The sequence below is a fragment of the Danio rerio genome, chromosome 12, assembly GCF_049306965.1.
Source record: "Danio rerio strain Tuebingen ecotype United States chromosome 12, GRCz12tu, whole genome shotgun sequence".
Lineage (NCBI taxonomy): Eukaryota > Metazoa > Chordata > Actinopteri > Cypriniformes > Danionidae > Danio > Danio rerio.
Window position 1 is genome coordinate 42,147,855 of NC_133187.1, and position 18,008 is coordinate 42,165,862.

The 18,008-nt window shown below is 34.4% G+C and overlaps 1 long non-coding RNA gene across 3 annotated transcripts in view; it reads right to left on the minus strand.

Moving 5' to 3' along the window:
• Positions 1-17,206, minus strand: part of LOC141376863 (uncharacterized) — a 378,076-nt gene extending 360,870 nt beyond the window's left edge. For all 3 annotated transcript variants that reach the window (XR_012388155.1, XR_012388154.1, XR_012388153.1), the window contains exon 1: positions 16,974-17,206. This is a non-coding gene — a long non-coding RNA (uncharacterized lncRNA). The remainder of the gene's footprint in view (positions 1-16,973) is intronic.
• Between the last annotated feature and the right edge of the window lie 802 nt (positions 17,207-18,008).

An 18,008-nucleotide genomic window follows, 5' to 3' on the forward strand; every position in this document is an offset into this window, starting at 1 on the left:
TGTATTGCTCAGAAAAATGCTGTGATTTATTTATTTTTTTTGTTTTAAACATTTTTATAGCGGTTATACAACAGCAGATTTTGCACTTTAAATATATGTAGCTTGCTTTCTATAAGTTGTTGACATACCACATTTAATTTGTGGCTGGTTTGAAAATCGCTCATAGATTTCATTTTTGAGCAGCTGTTGTTTTTTTGTTTTGTTTAGAATGCATCAAATTTATGGTTGTCTACAATAGCTGATTTTTGGTGCTGAGTTTGACCAAATTCATTCTGAATGCTAATTCAGATTACTTTCATTTACTTTTAATTTCATAAAGGTTTCATGGTTGTTGTATATTGCCACTATTTTCATACTAAAGCTGTAAGGGAACATATTTAAGGGTAAATACAAACTTTTATGACACTGAAGTAACTTTGGTTTTTTGCATTTTTGTTTCAGAATAAATTATCCAGCTAGTTCATCACCTTGTGATATTTTTATGTTTATACTGTTGGTCTGCACTAATAAACCGGAGTTTAAAAATTATTTTTATTTTATTTTTGTCTTAGTGCTTTAGTTGTGAAAATGCAAATGAATTTAAACTATGAAGCTAATCAACAGTGCATTTTCCATGCAGCACTTAAAGGTGCAGTAGGTGATTGTCTTCAGAAACATTTTTTTTTTGTTGTGCTGATTGAAAGTCTCTTTACATTCCAATAGTACTGTTAAAGTAAATGATCTAAATGCATTTTTATGTATTTTTATATTCTGGGTAAGTCATAAGACTAAAAAATGTTTGTCCAATTAAAATGTCGGACCGATAATTCCCATAATTCTGATACGGAGCTCAAACTGTCTGTCAGCAAATGCAAATTTGAGCTACTGCGCACGTGTTTGTATGAAGCTCTGCCGTGCTTGCGCGTTCACGAGAGTGATAGAGAGCAAGTGGTAAAAACATGCTGAATTGAAACTTTTTTAAAATCCTGAATCAATATTGTAGTTACTTTTGCACACTGGAGGAAGGACGACACCATGGCTGAAGTACTTCTCTTAGAAAGGTAATGATCTGTTTTGAAACTATTTTTGTCACGCAGAGCTGATGTATACTGGGCTGTTATGAATGGGTTATAGGCACTAATGTGTTGTTCAGAAACTGAAATCTTCTGGTGAAAGATTGATGTGACTATTTTCAGTATCATAAGGACCTTTTACAGCATCGATAATGTATTTTTTTTTTCAGTTTAACAACAGAACATCAGTAAATAGCACTATTTTGTCTAGCCTACTTTACTGAGCTTAAGATGGTTTTATATTCATATTCGTTGATTTTTGAACAATGACAACCTGTGATGTGCTCTCTATGGTGTTTACCGTTACTCTGAATATCCGGTCAGAAACAGCATGCAAGTATGGGTTAGAAATGAGAGTAATAATGAGTGTAATTCCAGCACGACGCCAGCCAAGCTTTAGCTCAACACATGAGAGAGGGTTCTGCTGTCATGCGGTACGTGCGCTTGTGTTTTCAGGAGGCATGGCTTTGGACGGCAGGGCAGGATTTATGCTAACAGGCTAGCATTGTGGCAGATCACCTACTGCACCTTTAAGTGAGGTTATAAGGGCATTAATGAGAGCATTAAAAATGTTCTTTGGAAAAGTAATTCAAAAATTACTTTAACAGTAATACATTACTTTTTGGTGCAAGTAATCCAGTAATTGAGTTTTGAATGAAGTAACTAGTAACTGTAACTAGTTACTATTGTTCAGTAGCTAATGCAACACTGCTGTCTTGGCACAAAAAGATTCCAATGGCTGCACCTGCTAGTACTTGAAGATTAAGATCAACAAGAAGTTAAAGTTCATTGATAAACTTTGATGTTGGCTTGAGAAAGTCAACGTGACTGCGCTAGGACTGGTAATGGCAGTTGGCAGGAAGCACAGCGGCGGTTGCTAAGTGGTTGCTAGGCAGTTGCTAAAACAATTATGGCATTGGTAGTTGCTAAGCAGTTGCTGAATGGCAATGCTTGTGTTCATGTTTGATCAAATGCTAATATTTAGTAGGCATTTCTAGCATATGTTATTGCATTTAGATAATCATTCATAGCATGTAGCTAATCGTTATTAGTACTTGGCTTCCATTATCATTGTTACCATGCATAATAATAATAATAATAATTCCTTACATTTATATAGCGCTTTTCTGGGCACTCAAAGCGCTTTACACAGTAAGGGGAATCTCCTCATCCACTACCAGTGTGCAGCATCCACCTGGATGACGCGACGGCAGCCATTTTGCGCCAGACCGCACACCACACACCAGCTGATTGGTGGAGAGGAGACAGTGATGCAGCCAATTGGAATATGGGGATGGTTAGGAGGCCATGATGGACAAAGGCCAGTGGGCAGATTTGGCCAGGATGCCGGGGTTAAACCCCTACTCTTTTCGAAAGACATCCTGGGATTTTTTACGACCACAGAGAGTCGGGACCTCGGTTTAACGTCTCATCCGAAAGACGGCGCTCACTGAGCAGTATAGCGTCCCCATCACTATACTGGGGCATTAGGACCCACACAGACCGCAGGTTGGCGCCCCCTGCTGGCCTCACTAACACCACTTCCGGCAGCAACCTAGCTTTCCCATGTGGTCTCCCATCCAGGTACTGACCGGGCGCAGCCCTGCTTAGCTTCAGTGGGCGACCATGTGAGAGTTGCAGAGAGCTAGCTACCGGCATAGTACACAGGAAGTCCCATTTGCTAGCATAAGTCAAACAAGCCAATGCCCAGGTCCCTACGATGTTCTGATGTAGAGATATTGCTATTTTTAAATGGTTGCTAGGTTATACTGTTTTATTGCTATGGGGACATTTGACAGGTTAGTGATGATACATTAAAGCTTCTTGGCAATATGAGTGATCTTAATCAACCCTGATGTTTCTATGACAGTCTTTATGAGTGTCAAAAACTGGACTTGAACATTATGTATTTCTGGTGTTGGGTTGCGGCTGGAAGGGCATTCGCTGTGTAAAACAAATGCTGGATAAGTTGGCGGTTCATTCCGTTGTGGCGACCCCTGATTAATAAAGGGACTAAGGGAATGAACATTATGTAAAAATGGCTTACCGTATTTTTTTGAAAATACAATGCTTAATAAGTGTGAAAGTGATACATGCAAAAATGTCTTGCCATATCAGTAAAAATAGGGAGTTTATGTAAAAAATGGCTTGCCATATTTTGAGAAAAATAATGCTTAAAAATTATATTGGAAAACTTTAAGTCTGATAAACCTTAAAGATATAGTAACAAAATCTAACACATCTAAATACAGCTTTTGGCCAAATTTGGGGCTTGTATAATTTTTTTTTATGCTCGGATTATAAAAATTTTATATTTAACATTTTTTATTAAAAAACAATAAGTCTTATAGGCATGAGGAGATATAGCAACAATCTTGAATGTAGAAGGCACATTTTGACCACATTTGGGCCTTGTGGCATGAACGGCCTAGGAGGAGATACGTTTGTTTTCAAGGACAGAGTAGTATAACAGTATGTTGGCTTTCTCAAGCCAACATAATAAACAACTCTTTAACTTTTGTCTAATATTGACAGTAATGTAGTAACAATGTGTACCTTTTAAAAAGCTACTTTGGAATAATGATTATTGTGAAAAGCTCTATGCAAATAAACTTGAATTGAGTTTAAGTACTTCAAGATGCTGAATAGGCTTTCTCTTTATCACATGGTCTTTATGGTCTAATAAAAGTGTTAAGCACTGTACATAGAAAAAATAAAATGATGCTCTTAAAAGAAACTCATACAGTATATCGATAGTTCATGTTAACTATATGCTTTAGTAAGCATTTCAGCCTAGCTGTAGTTCAAATTACAGTTTCACCTGCATAAGTACAGTATTAGAGACACAAAAATTGATTATTTGTCAAATTTGATTGACATTTAAGTAATACCTGGCTGTATCAGTGGGTTTGGGGAAGCACAGGCTCAATGGCAATAAGTGCTTCAGGTTTCCACAAGCAGTTTCTTTGTAAAATGAACAATACAGAGCAGTATGATGCCAGTGACTTTTGATCCTTTTCACATGAATGATACTCACAGGAACATATTTTAGATGAATAAGGGTTATTTTTGAGCAGTTCCTTGCACAACACCAAATAAATACAACAAAACAACTTAATTTTGTCTATGATTGGAAACAGAATCCATTTGCCTTTGCTATCTATCTCCAAGTTTGCTAGCATGGTCGGTCTGCTCAGTAGCTCTCAGTGCTGTACTTGAGATACAGAGTGCTCAGGTCCGATGAAGCAAGATTCCACAAAAGAGATATCAAGGTAAAACTATGTGGTTGCAGTCCATTTTTTTATCATGTTTGCTTTTGAAAATACTATTGGTTGGGTTTAGGGAAGGGTTCTGGTCTATAATTCATTAGGTGATTGGTACAAAAAACATGTACAAAAAGGATGTATTATTATAAGGATGTGTATCTGAAACACAATGTTCCCCAAGTAACGTATTGTGCATTTACAAAAATGTAGACAGCGCCCTCTAGTGGATTTGTCATATAAAATGTGCAACAAAATGATGGTGCAACCCAAAAGGGTTCTCAATACTGCTTCTCATAAGTCACTGCACAGGTTATTTTCCATGTCTTTCACTCATTTTAGACCAGATTTTTAGATTAGAGCTCCAAAAAGGAAATTTTGCATGTTCCTTGTATAGTATTCACTATTATCTAATCCATGTACTAAGGAAATTGTCTGAACTTGAATTTTTTTAACTTTGAAAATTTACTTTCCACCACTGTTTGCAGTATTTTCAATTATGATATAAATATGAAGGGTTATCTAACCATAATCGTGTGATTAGAATAGAAGTCACGTCTTGCACATGTTACCCATTGAATTGAACACGCTTTTGAACTGGAATAATGGCAGAATATCCTATATGATGTCCACTTCGCAGGTCACTTGAATAGTTAAATTGAATAAACCTCTGAAGTGCTAAATTATGGCTTATGAAATGTATAGCGGGGATGTCAAATTTGAGAACAGCTGATTTAATGCACAAAGCAATACCGTTTTTTTAGTGATTTTCACGTAAAATGAAATTAATTTGTCATTTACTCTAATGTTTCTCAACCATGTTCCTGGACAGCCCCCAACACTGCAAGTTTGGGATGTCAATTTTTAGCATTCTTTAAAACCTTTTGTTTTCAACAGAAAAAAAGAAACTCATTAAGACTGGAAACACTTGAAGAACCACTTAACTCATTGTCAATTTAGAATTGCCGTTTTACCATTAATAGATATCTATTGTGATTGCATTTTCTAAACATTAGTATAATTATGCAATTTACCTATAACAAAGAGTAACAAACAGAACAGAAAGGAGATCGAGAATATATTTTTGAATAGACTCTGCATCATTGGCGTGCATGATGAGGTACATAATTTATTTATTTCAGTCTGTAGGTAGGAGTTATACATCTTTTCCTAATACAAGACCATATTATACAGAAACACTCCTTTGAAGTCGTAAAAGAGACAAAAAATGCATAGAAGGGAGGTTATTTTTAATTGGATATATACACATAATAGAAAAAATCTTTCGTTTACTAAATCTTCACTTTTTCCAAACCTGTTGGAAGTTTAAAGGAGAAGAAAATTTTGAAAAATGTTGTAAACTAGTAACCACGTACAGTACAATGACTTGTTTCTATAGAGCGGAGGAACTATGATGACAATTTGAACGCAAAAACCCGGAAGCGATTGAGCATTTTTGCAGTCCCGGTTGCCTCGTGGGATTTTTGAATGTGATTTTGGTTAAATTACTTATATAAGGTTTGTGGCTACCGCAAACTCAGGATACTTTCACGTTGTATTCTACAATATAAAACACATCAGTTACATTGCCACTCTCTCCATGTAAACAAGGCGTCTGCAGCTTTGATCCACAATTGACTTGCGATTTGGCATTGGCTAGATGTCATGTTGTTCAAATATAAGTTAGGCTGCTCAGATTTGGAAATGCTATAGGAGGACACTGGGTAATTAAAAAAAGGATAAAATGTAATTTCTTGAAACACATTTGAAGCCATCCTCTTGACCTCAGAGGAACATGTAATTGCTCTGAAGCTGCTTGGAGACTTGGAGTTTCATTTCACTAATGTTGTCTCTGAAGTTTTGAACATAATCAAATGTGGCGAGTAAATATCGGTTAAAATGCAGTAAATAAAATGGATAGTCCAGAATTTGGTTTTGTATTTAAAAAAAAAAAAAAAAAAAAACTAGACTTTAAAGATATTTTTGTGCTATATTTTCTCAAATAAAATGAAATTTAATTAAATAATTAAAAATGTAAAAAATTTAATTAAAAATAAAGTTACTCTATATAATTTCACGTTTTATTCTACAATATAAAACACATCAGTTACATTCCATTCTTGGTTTATTAATTGGTTTTGCTTCTTTAAAAAGACGGCTGCTATCAAGTTGCTAAATGGGACTACAGGCGGTGTCGGATACATTATACCTTTACGTCATCGAAGCTGATCTGCCTGGAATGCAGCCCGCTTTGATTTTGCATTTAATTTAGTTAAGTATTTACAGTAATAATATTTTATAGTTTGTTGTATTTTTCTAATTGGGTATTCTTATTGTGTGTAGATGACTACAAACAGTGACAGGCGGAATGAGGCTTGTTCACCAATAAATAAAAATTTCCTCAACACTTACTCAGTGGTTACAAACATTTATGATTTTCTTAAATTTCTAAAACAAAAACGGCTCAGGGGTAGCTAAAGTACTATGTCGGTGCTCTTTGGGCAATGGATTCAACAGTATAAACAACAAAAGTCAGTCATGGCATTCGAAAAATATGGAAAAAAATTTTTTTTTCAAAATGTGGAAAAAAATTTTTTTTTTAAATGTTTTTTTATGAGGGAAAAAATATATATATTTTTTTAAATGTGGAAAAAAATATTAAAAAGAAAAAAAATGTGATTTTTTTTTTAAAAGACAAATGGCGAAATAATTTTAAAAAGAAAAAAAATGAAAAAAAATATTTTTAAAAATGTGAAAAAAGTATTTTAAAAAAATTGGAAAAAAAAATATTTTTTAAATGTGGAACAAATATTAAAAATAAAAACTGCGGAAAAATATTAAAAAGAAAAAATGTGGAAAAATATTCAAAAGAAAAAATGTGGAAAAATATTCAAGAGAAAAAAATGTGGAAAAAATATAAAAAAGAAAAAATGTGGAAAAAATATCAAAAGAAAAAATGTAGGAAAAATATATGTTTTTTAAATGTGGAAAAATATTTAAAAGAAAAAAAATTGGAGTTTAATATTTTTTCCAAATTTTTTGAGTGTCTTGGACTGATTTTTGCTGTTTACTTGTGGCTTTCTTATGCTGAACAAAAAGTTTGATATTTTGAAGAAAGCTGAAAACCTGTACCCATTGACTTAGGAGTAAAAACAAATACTATGAAAGTCAATGGTTACAGGTTTTCAAGATTTTTCTAAATATGTACATTTGTGTCTAACAGAATAAACTTATAAAGGTTTGAAACAAGTAGGTGAGTAAACAGAATTTTGAGTATTGACAGAATTTTCAATTTCATTGGGTGAGCTATCGCTTTAAGGAAACATTCTTGACTAGATTCCATCACTGAGGTAAATAATGACAGAGCTTTCTTTTTGAACAACACGATTTATTCAAATCCATTTATAACACGTCTTCGTTTAACACAAGACCACATTATAAAGAAACACTCCTTTTGCATGTTACACGAGGCGCACACCTTTCCCCTCACACAAACCATATAGAAAACACTTTAGATGTTTTGCTTTCATTCCCAGAGAGGGCGGCTGTCTCATCAAAAGCTGATAATGACAGCAGTCCTGTGCTTCTGGAGCAATGAGTATTTGTATGAACAGTCATCCCTCAGAGGTTTCAACACCCACACACACGCACACACATAAACACACGTACCCGAAACCATAAATCTGTGGGTTTGATTTCCCTCGGTGTTCAAAGTGTATGAAAAAAAAATAGAACGAGACAAAACTAATGGAAAATATCCTGGTGGATGTGTCTGTGAACTCTGCATATATTTGGAGATAATCCAGCTTTGTGTTCTGTGCTAAAGCGTCGCTCTCCTCCAGTGTCACAGCGACTTATCATTGCTATAACAATTATAACAACATTAGGCACAGAGAAACACACCAAGACGCCCCTCTCTCCGTATAAACAAGGCGGCTGCAGCATTGATCCTCCATTGACTTGCGATTTGGCATCGGCTAGATGTCAGGCTGTATAAATACAAGCTAGGCTGCTCAGATTTGGAAATGCTATAGGAGGATACTGGGTAATTAAAAAAGGATAAAATGTAATTTCTCGAAACACATTTGAAGCCATCCTCTTGACCTCAGAGGAACGTGTAATTGCTCTGAAGTTGCTTGGAGACTTGGAGTTTCATTTCACCAACGTTGTATCAAAAGTTTTGAACATAATCAAATTAATAAATAGCGTTTAATAGAGTAAATAGCGGTTAAAATGCAGTAAATAAAATGGATAGAGCAGAATTAGTTTTTTGTAATATTTTTGGAACATTTTATTTGTTGTTGTCTATTACATTAATAGTAGGTTTGAGGTCTGTTAACATCACACATGGATAAAGCATCAAGCAAAGACATGAATAGACATTGTGCATTACTATTCGTGTGAATGCTGCACCACCAATGACGCAATTTGCACGAATGAGGCATCGCAAATTGAGCGTTTTGTGCATTTGCTGTTCTTCACACGTCAATTGCTCGAGTTGGAAAATTATGAACTTTAGTGCAAATTTATGTCACGTTAACCAATCAGGAGCTTGCTCTAGAATGGGCTTGATCATGACGTAGCTCCTGTTGTTGGTGTCCCGAAGGCCTTCCTAAAAGCACATAAAGAACAGTTAGTGTGAATCCCAATTCTATCTATTCTATGCGGCACTTCATTTGCAAGGATTGCGTCACCTGTGATGCCTCATTCACATGAATAGCGCCGCAGGATGTCTATTTACGTCTTTGCTTGACGTTTCAATGGCAACTGATGTGAATGCACCATTACAAGTATCCAACTTTCCTCAAACCATCGTCTTTGTGTTCAGCAGAAAAAAGAAAGTCAAATAGGTTTGCAACAGGTGAAGAATTTTCAACTTGGGGGCGAACTATGCCTTTAATAGACAACAACAACAAATAAAATGTTATTTTGTGATTTTTTTTTTCATGCAAGCCACGTCTTGTGTAAACACCCCAAAAAATTGACTTCCGTAATATAAGTTTCTTCAACTATGGATTTAACAATTAAAGGCTCTAAGCTTTCTTCAAAAAGCCTCCTTTTGTGTTCAGCAGAATAAAAACACTTGTTTGTAACCATTCTAGGGTGAGTAAATAGGAAATATATATTAATAATATAGAATATATAATGAATATTTATCTGAACCATCCCTTTAAATGAAAAACAGAGGGCCCATATTATTATAACTGCCACATTATTACATGTACTATTTCGATTCCCTAAATAAATGTCTTTAAAATAAAAAAGTCAAACTGAATTGTCTTTGCAATAACAAATATGCAGAATATCACTGCACTAACAAGCACGACCAAAACAAATCTGTGTCAGGAACCATGTGTTTCGCAATCATAAGAAACTCTAAAAGTTTACTTTTCGTCTAAATGCATGCTTGGCCCACATTAATCATTAATATTCATTCTTGGCACATCTGCCAAAACAAGCATTCATCTGCGCTCTGACATGATGATGCTTCTAGCTGTATTGACAGCGAACTACTATAAAAAATGAATAGCTTGGCAAAGGCCACATCAATTTACTGACCCAATTTTCAGAGGACACGAAGGCCGAAATCCGCTTATTCTGTCGCTTAAATGACTTTCGGGATCATAACCATTCAAAATAAGCTACCTCATGCTCTGGAGAGATTAAAAAGTCCGGTCATAAGTCATGCGATTCATTAGGTCAAAAATAACTGACCGAGAAGGATCGCTCATGCCCGAGCCAAAAGATTCAGTCCATGCAAGATGAGGTTACGTCATTAACTTATATGATTAAAAAAATGCAACCATTTATCCATTTGATTATATATTACATCTATATTAACAAATGATATGTTATATGCCGCCAAAATAATGCAAGCGACTTTACATCCCATCCATATTAGATTTATAAAACGAATTACCCGCTGAACTGCATAAAAAGATGTAACACCATTAAACATCAATGAAGCTCATAAGTAAATGTATTAACATTGACAGTTCAGGATGACAAATGTCTCTGCAAGGACAGTTCCCTGGCCGGCTTTCCCAGAGCATATAAAACAGGATTACAGTATCCAGACAGTATGGATCAATGTGACCTCTGTATGAATACCACGAGTGAGAAGAGAGGGAGAGAGAGAGAGAGAGAGAGAGAGAGAGGATAGAGAGCTGTCTGTTGAGCTCACCACGTGATAATATCCCACAAGTGTCCAGCCTGTGAATCAAGCTCAGGATGCAATGAGAAAGACAGATGTTTGACACTGAGCTGTGCTGTAAGATCAGCCTTTCTATGCACAAACCTGCTGTTCTGACATTAATTCAAAAGAAAACAATGATACACAAACTGATGTACTTGTACACTCTTATGTAACCTCTCTTTTTTGCACATTCCTGTTAACCACACTCAAAATGTTTTGTCTTTCTCCTACTTCAAATCTATTTCTTTACCATAAAACCCATTTTGTTTACCATCCAGTCTCAATTCCCAAGGATAAAATCAAGCCTCGTCCATTTTCATCTGAAAGATGTCAGATTATGGATTTAAAATGAGTTGCAAATCCCATTTAATATTGACTTTTAAATTCACCATGAAATCAAAACTGACTTTTTTCAATGAAATATGGAAGTACTTGTTATAAATGATTTATTTGAAGGTTTACATGCCATCGAAATTGTTAAAGGGCTCCTATTATACCACTTTTACAAGATATAAAATATGTCTTTGGTGTATCTGAGCAATCTGTTTGAATAAGGAAACATCAAATTCTCCAAAACTATTCATGACTAATTCATATTTGGAATCATCATCAACTGTCTCCTAAATTTAGTTTTTAAATGTTTTAATCACACAAAATCTGCATTTTATTAGGAAGCCCAATCTAATGTCTATGCTAACTCAAAGGCAACAAGATCACGACAACCTCATTTACTTTAACATGTTATACACTATCGCCCTCTGTATAATGCTTCATCCGATCACACTAGTCCAGGGGTCACCAATCACGGTCCTGGAGGGCTGGTGTCCCTGCAGGGTTTAGCTCCAACTTTCCTCAACACACCTGCCTGGGTGTTTCAAGTATACCTAGTAAGACCTTGATTAGCTTGTTCAGGTGTGTTTGATTAGGGTTGGAGCGAAAATCTGCAGGACACCGGCCCTCCAGGAACAAGTTTGGTGACCACTGCACTAGACGATCTTAATCCAGCATTTCTACGATTCTGCCAATGAAATTTTCAAATTCAGAAAAGAGAAGCAAACGCAGCTACACGAGTCTTTTCATTGTTTCACATACGTTGCTCTGTGACATTGACACCTCCAAATGATGTTGAATGAGTCACATACTGTATATATAAGGTATAATTCACCTAAAAATGTCTTTTTTGTCTTCATATAAGGATGTTTTCGCGGCCGGGAAATCACACGTGACGTGAGCTGTTATCACAGAGAGGCCGCGCGCATGCGCGTGCTCTACTTAATGATAGACGCGCGTGCGTCTACTTTAGTGAACAGAACCTGCATATGTTTCGAGTAACAGGTAATACAGCTGTAAATAATATTCTGTTTGTGGCACAGAGTGATCGTTTGGGAGCTGCACGCGAAGTATTAACAGCTCTTGGCAGTCAAAATGAAACCGAAATTGTGCACTTCATTTAAATGATCATATCGCATTTTAGAGTTATGATTGCGACAAGCATTTGATGTTCTTTCTTTTATAGCGAACACACAGTTGTGCATGAAAATAAATGTTTACAATGTCAGTATAACTCTAGCCTATATATTGTTGAATATAATCTGATAATGGCAAACGTCTGATTTTACCAGTTAATAAAATTGTCTAATATGACAGATTGGAAGCATATATCTCAAACATAATAATTCAACATCAGAATTATTATAAGTAGAATAGAATTATTTATAGAAACCTGTAGACCTACACATAATATTATAATCAATGTTGTGTCATATGTTTGTTTTTACCATACCTTTATTTTACATCTACAGAATGGTGAGAGAATCGTGATCTTTATTTTAAGCCAAAAAAAATGCGATTCTCATTTTAGCCAGAATCGTACAGCTCTACTTGGAATTATAAAGTTCCATCTGCATCTGAATGATTTTGAGATTTAAGCTTTAAAGTTTTTTGCAATCCATATAGCAAACAGCATGTGTGTTACATTTGTTTGTTTTTTGTTTTTTTTAATAGTCTTAAAATGTAAACAACTTACAAAAATCATCCCATGTTGTAAATAAGTTGTCATTTAATAAGAATATATCAAAACTCAATTTTGACAAAAATGTCAGATAGAACCATATAATTCTAAAGTGACAAAATGGTAAAACAATAATAACAAACATATTAGGCCAATGTGTAGGTCTACTGTTGCCTAAAATGCTAAAGTCATTATGGTGGACTTAACCAGACTTTCAATAGGCTTCCTGTTTGTTAATTCACAGAAAAATGATGACATCTGAATATAAGCATTCATAATTATAAAGTTGAATTATTATGTTAAAACATTTGCTTGTCATTTGTCATTGACAGCATTATTAGACCATTTGATTTCTCTGGTAAAATCAGACATTTGTCATTATCAGATTTCTTCTTGCATTGTATTCAACATTAGGCTATTTAAGCTAGAGTAGCTGTATTGACACTGGTAAACATTTATTTTCATGCACAACACTGTTTTAGCTATGAAAGAAAAAAAAACATATCAAATGCTTGTCATAATATTTAAAAATTTTTACTTGTTTTTCACCGCCTATGCAGGATCTGTACACTAAAGTAGCCGTCATTGGCATTCTCGGTAGTAAACAAACAGCTCGCGGTCAGCTCACGTGTGATTTCGTGGCCATAAATACTTCATTTCATGAAGACAGAGATTACATTTCTGGGTGAATTTTACCTTATAAACACAGTAGGTGACACTTTTAACGTCATTTGAAGGCGTTCATGTTCCTGTGAAGACTTGTGCGACCGCCTTTAAGCTTCTCTCCTGACCTTAAAAATATAATTGGCTGAATAGTAGAAATGCTGGATTAAAATCATGTGTAGGGTCGAATCAAGATTGTGATCTTTTTTCGATTAATCGTGCAGCCCTAGTTCAAAACATTACATTTTATTGTTTTTTTTATTATTATTATAAACATGCACTATTTTAAAATTGTTTTTAACTTGTAAAACTCATTATTGAAATGCTGCTGATCATAGAGAGTTGGAACAGATCTTTTAATTCCAGTTTCTTTGCAAATCCTTTTTTTGTGGACATGTTTATATGCGTTACTATAGAGACATGTTAATATATGCCTATCCATTTGCTGTTTAAGACTAACAGAAAAATGTCATATACACTGAGGATGGCTTAAGGGTGAGTAAATTATGGGGTAATTTTCACTTAAAACCTGAATTATATTTCTTTACTTTATTTATTCATTTAATTTTTAACATTTGAATCAACTATTTATGAGTCTCATGTTTAATTTTAAATGAAACAGTTGTTTTGAACAAATTGTTTGAATGGATGGTTCTTGACTTGTACTTTTTGTGTTCTGTTTTGTTTTTTTACCAGCTACCAGCCCAAAAACACACTCAGCAAAATATAAAATGAAAACTGATCATTATCCAAAAAATTCCAAAGAAAGCTGAGGTAGTCTTATTTTTGTCAATATTGCAAAACCCTACAATACAACCAAGTTATGTTTTTTACTTCTTGTTTAAGAAATCATTTCTATTAGATACTGTATGCATCATGATAGGCAAGGTATGATAATTATAACTTCTATTCGATGCTCCACAGCAAATGCAAAAGCACTTTTCTAACAACACACACACACACTTTATTATAACGGATAATCAATAATAACTGAATCAGTGTTTTATAATTGCATCATACTAACTAGCAGAGAACCTCAACAGCATCAATAAAACAGCTATGTGAATCTCTCCAATGGCATGTGAATCATTAAATGCATCATAACCAATCAAACAGCCAGAGTCATTAAATATTAGTCAAATCGATTATTTTCATAACTGAATAACACATATGATAATCAGATTTTTATTTCCTGCACAGTAGAGCTTAACCGGCAAGAAACAGCTCCGAGTACAGGCAGAGAGAGACGACATGACAGTGTTTCTATTTTTAAAAATAAACACAAACATTACTCAGACATCAATCAACACATGGCAATACGACAATGCGCGACATCTGTGGGATCCAGTAGGTGGAGAGACAGAAAAAAAAGCGGAAAAGCTTTCAGATTGTTAGTAGATTGAGAAAATTACAGTGCTTTTTACCAGTCTAGTTCTTTTTTTTTAAACTAGTTGTCCATTGCAAAGACTATGGCAAGTATTTTTAATTAAAAAAAGAAAGGTTATACATCATAATTTTATAATAATGCACATATTTTTCAATACAGAATTCACTGTATTTTTGCAAATGGCTGGATGAAGCAACATACTGAAATTAGCGGGATTTTACAAACTGAAAATCAATGGACACATGGATATTGTTTGAGAACATTACAGTTTTTTTACCTAGTTCTTTTTTTAACCAGTTGTTTATTGCAAAGATTATGGGAAGTATTTTTACTTAAAAAACAATAGTTGTATGTCATTATTTTATAATAATGCATATTTTTCAATACAGAATGCACTGTATATTTGCAATTGGCTGGATGAAGCCATAATATACTAAATTAAGAACAAATATCACCTAGAAATGACCACCTTTAAATGTACTAGCAACTGAAAATCCACCCAAAATTACTCTGAACATCATAATAATTGCACATATGTATGCATGTAAAAAACATGCGATTATTGTGTGTGTGGTTCTTGCAATAAGGTGTTGTTATGAACCTAAAATCTATAAAACTATATTAGGAGACAGTCCTTATTTCATGAATCATCTCTGCATATTTCCATACACAAGATTTCCAATAGTTTCTGTTCCATACTGAAAATCAATGGACACATGGATAATGTTTGAAAACATCATAGCTTTTTTTACTTTATTTTTTACTTTTTTTACTTTATTTTTACTTTAAAAACATTGCTTATACATCATAATTTTTTAATAATCTACATATTTTCCAATACAGAATCTACGGTATGCTTGCAATTGGCTGGATAAATCAACAAAACAAAAATTAAGAAAAAAATATCACCTATAAAATGTACAAGCAATTGAAAATCCCCCAACCTAACTCTTGCACACATATGTAGGTATATATGTAAAATGCTACTATACATGTCATCATTGTCTATTTCTTGCAATGTGGCGCTGGTATGAACCTAAAATCTTTAAAACTATATTAAGAGGCAATCCTTATTTTGTGAATCATCTCAGCACATTTCCACGAACAAGATTTCCCATAGATTCTGTTCCATACTGAAAATCAATGAACACATGGATAATGTTTGAGAACATCATAGCTTTTTTACCAGTCTATTTCTTTTTTAACTAGTTGTCCACTGCAAAGACTATTGAAATTATTTTTAATTTTAAAAAACAATGGTAATTCGTCATTATTTTATAATAATGCATATTTTCATAACAGAATGCACTGTATGTTTTGCAATTGGCTCGATGAAGCCATAATATAGAAAATTAAGAACAAATATCACCTAGTAATGACCATCTATAAATGTACTAGCAACTGAAAATCCAGCCAAAATTACTCTGAACATCATAATAATTGCACTTATGCATGCGTGCATGTAAAATGCATGTAAATAATGTGTGTTTGGTTTTTGCAATAGGGTGCGGGTATGAACCTAAAATTTATACAACCATATTAGGAGGCAAACCTTATTTTTTGAATCATCTCTGCATATTTCCACGCACAAGATTTCCCACAATTTCTGTTCCATAATAAAAATCAATGGACACATGGATAGCCTCCAGTTGAAACCATGCCCATTCGTTTAGCTCTGACTCAATAACTCGCAAGCTTTTTCCACACATTTGAGTCTGCCTTCTGTGCTCACTTTTTTTTTCTCTGTCTGTGCTAGAGCAACATTAGCTAAAAGGGAACATTGACCATGATGAACAAATACAGTCACCACCATATTATAACATAAGCCATGCACTAATGCGCTGGTGAAGGGAAGGACAGGTTTGGTTATGGTGGTGAAATTAGACTAAGGTAATCTGTGTGTTCTCTCTGCCATCAGCTTTGGAGTGTAGCCTACTGTCACTCAACATAACCAACACACCTGCTATTTTCTCTCTTCCTCTCTCTCTCTCTCTACCACTGTTTCTCTTTCTCTACCTCCAGCATCCTTCTCAACAAATAGCAAAATGTCAGAATACTGATCTGAACATTCAAATGCCGACCAACATACTGTACCATTCACAGTCTGTTTAAAGTCCCAGACAGACAGACAGACAGACAGACAGAGATGGATGAATAGATGAATAGACAGACAGACAGACAGACAGACAGACAGACAGAGAGATAGATAGAGAGATAGATAGATAGATAGATAGATAGATAGATAGATAGATAGATAGATAGATAGATAGATAGATAGATAGATAGATAGATAGATAGATAGATAGATAGATAGAGTAAAAATGTGGCAATATACCATGTCTTTTTCAGTATAGCGTTTGCTTTTGTTTTCATACTCAGTCGAAAAACTCGTTTAGCCTACCTGAAGTTCCTCAAGCTCCTCGTGCAGTGGGGTCTGTTCGGCTACTTCTACTTCACAAGATATCTTCCGTAACTGGGAAAACACTGGATGAAGTTTGAGTTTGTTTCTGTGGACTGTGGGCAAAATATCCACGTTTTTCAGATCATGTCCTGCTCTAAAATAACGCTAACCGCTTCAAACGACTCAGAGGCGCAGGAGTGAGTGATTGAACTGAATCGCGAACCGATTCGCATGGTTTCCCATTCCGGCTGATGAAATAACAAGAAAAAAAACGCTCATTTAAAATTCTCACAATTGTAGATTTTTAGTTTTGAAACTGAAGCCCCTTACTTTTCATAAGTATTGTGCTCACGCTGCTTTAAAAAGTCGAAGATAAAATGATTCCGCGCGTGAGTGTTTGAACAGTTCAGTGATTCGCTAGATCTGAACAGTGTTGCCAACTTAGCAATTTTGTTGCTAGATTTAGCCACTTTTCATACTACCCTGGCAACTTTTTTCAAAAAGCACCCAGCAACAAATTGACAACAAAAAGTGACTTAAAAGCCAGCAGGCTTCATTTAGTAAATTGCTAGCTCAGATTGTTTTTTTATAACTGTAAACTTACTGACTTATTTGTTAACATGTATAATTGTTGGAAATTTAGGTAGCTATAAATTCCAATAGCGCTCTAATTTTTTTCACTTTAACAAATGTGTTCATTTCACAAGTTAAAAAGAGTAAGTACACAAGCTGTGATTGTTTAAAAGAATGTATACCTGTTCATTATCAGTTATATTTAAAAAGAAAAACTTCTTATCAAAAAGTGTTTGTATTACTTGTACAAATAGTCAACTATATTTTTATACAAATCTAAATGGACATATTTCAAATAATGTTTTTGCTGAGATGGCAAGTCAATTTGAGAAAACATTAATTATTTTTTATACTACATAAAGATGTAGTTTTGAATTGGGATTACGCAATATTGTCATCACGCAAAGTAATATCATAATAAGAACCTATTTATTGGGCAGCTGGATGTAATGTTTTAATATA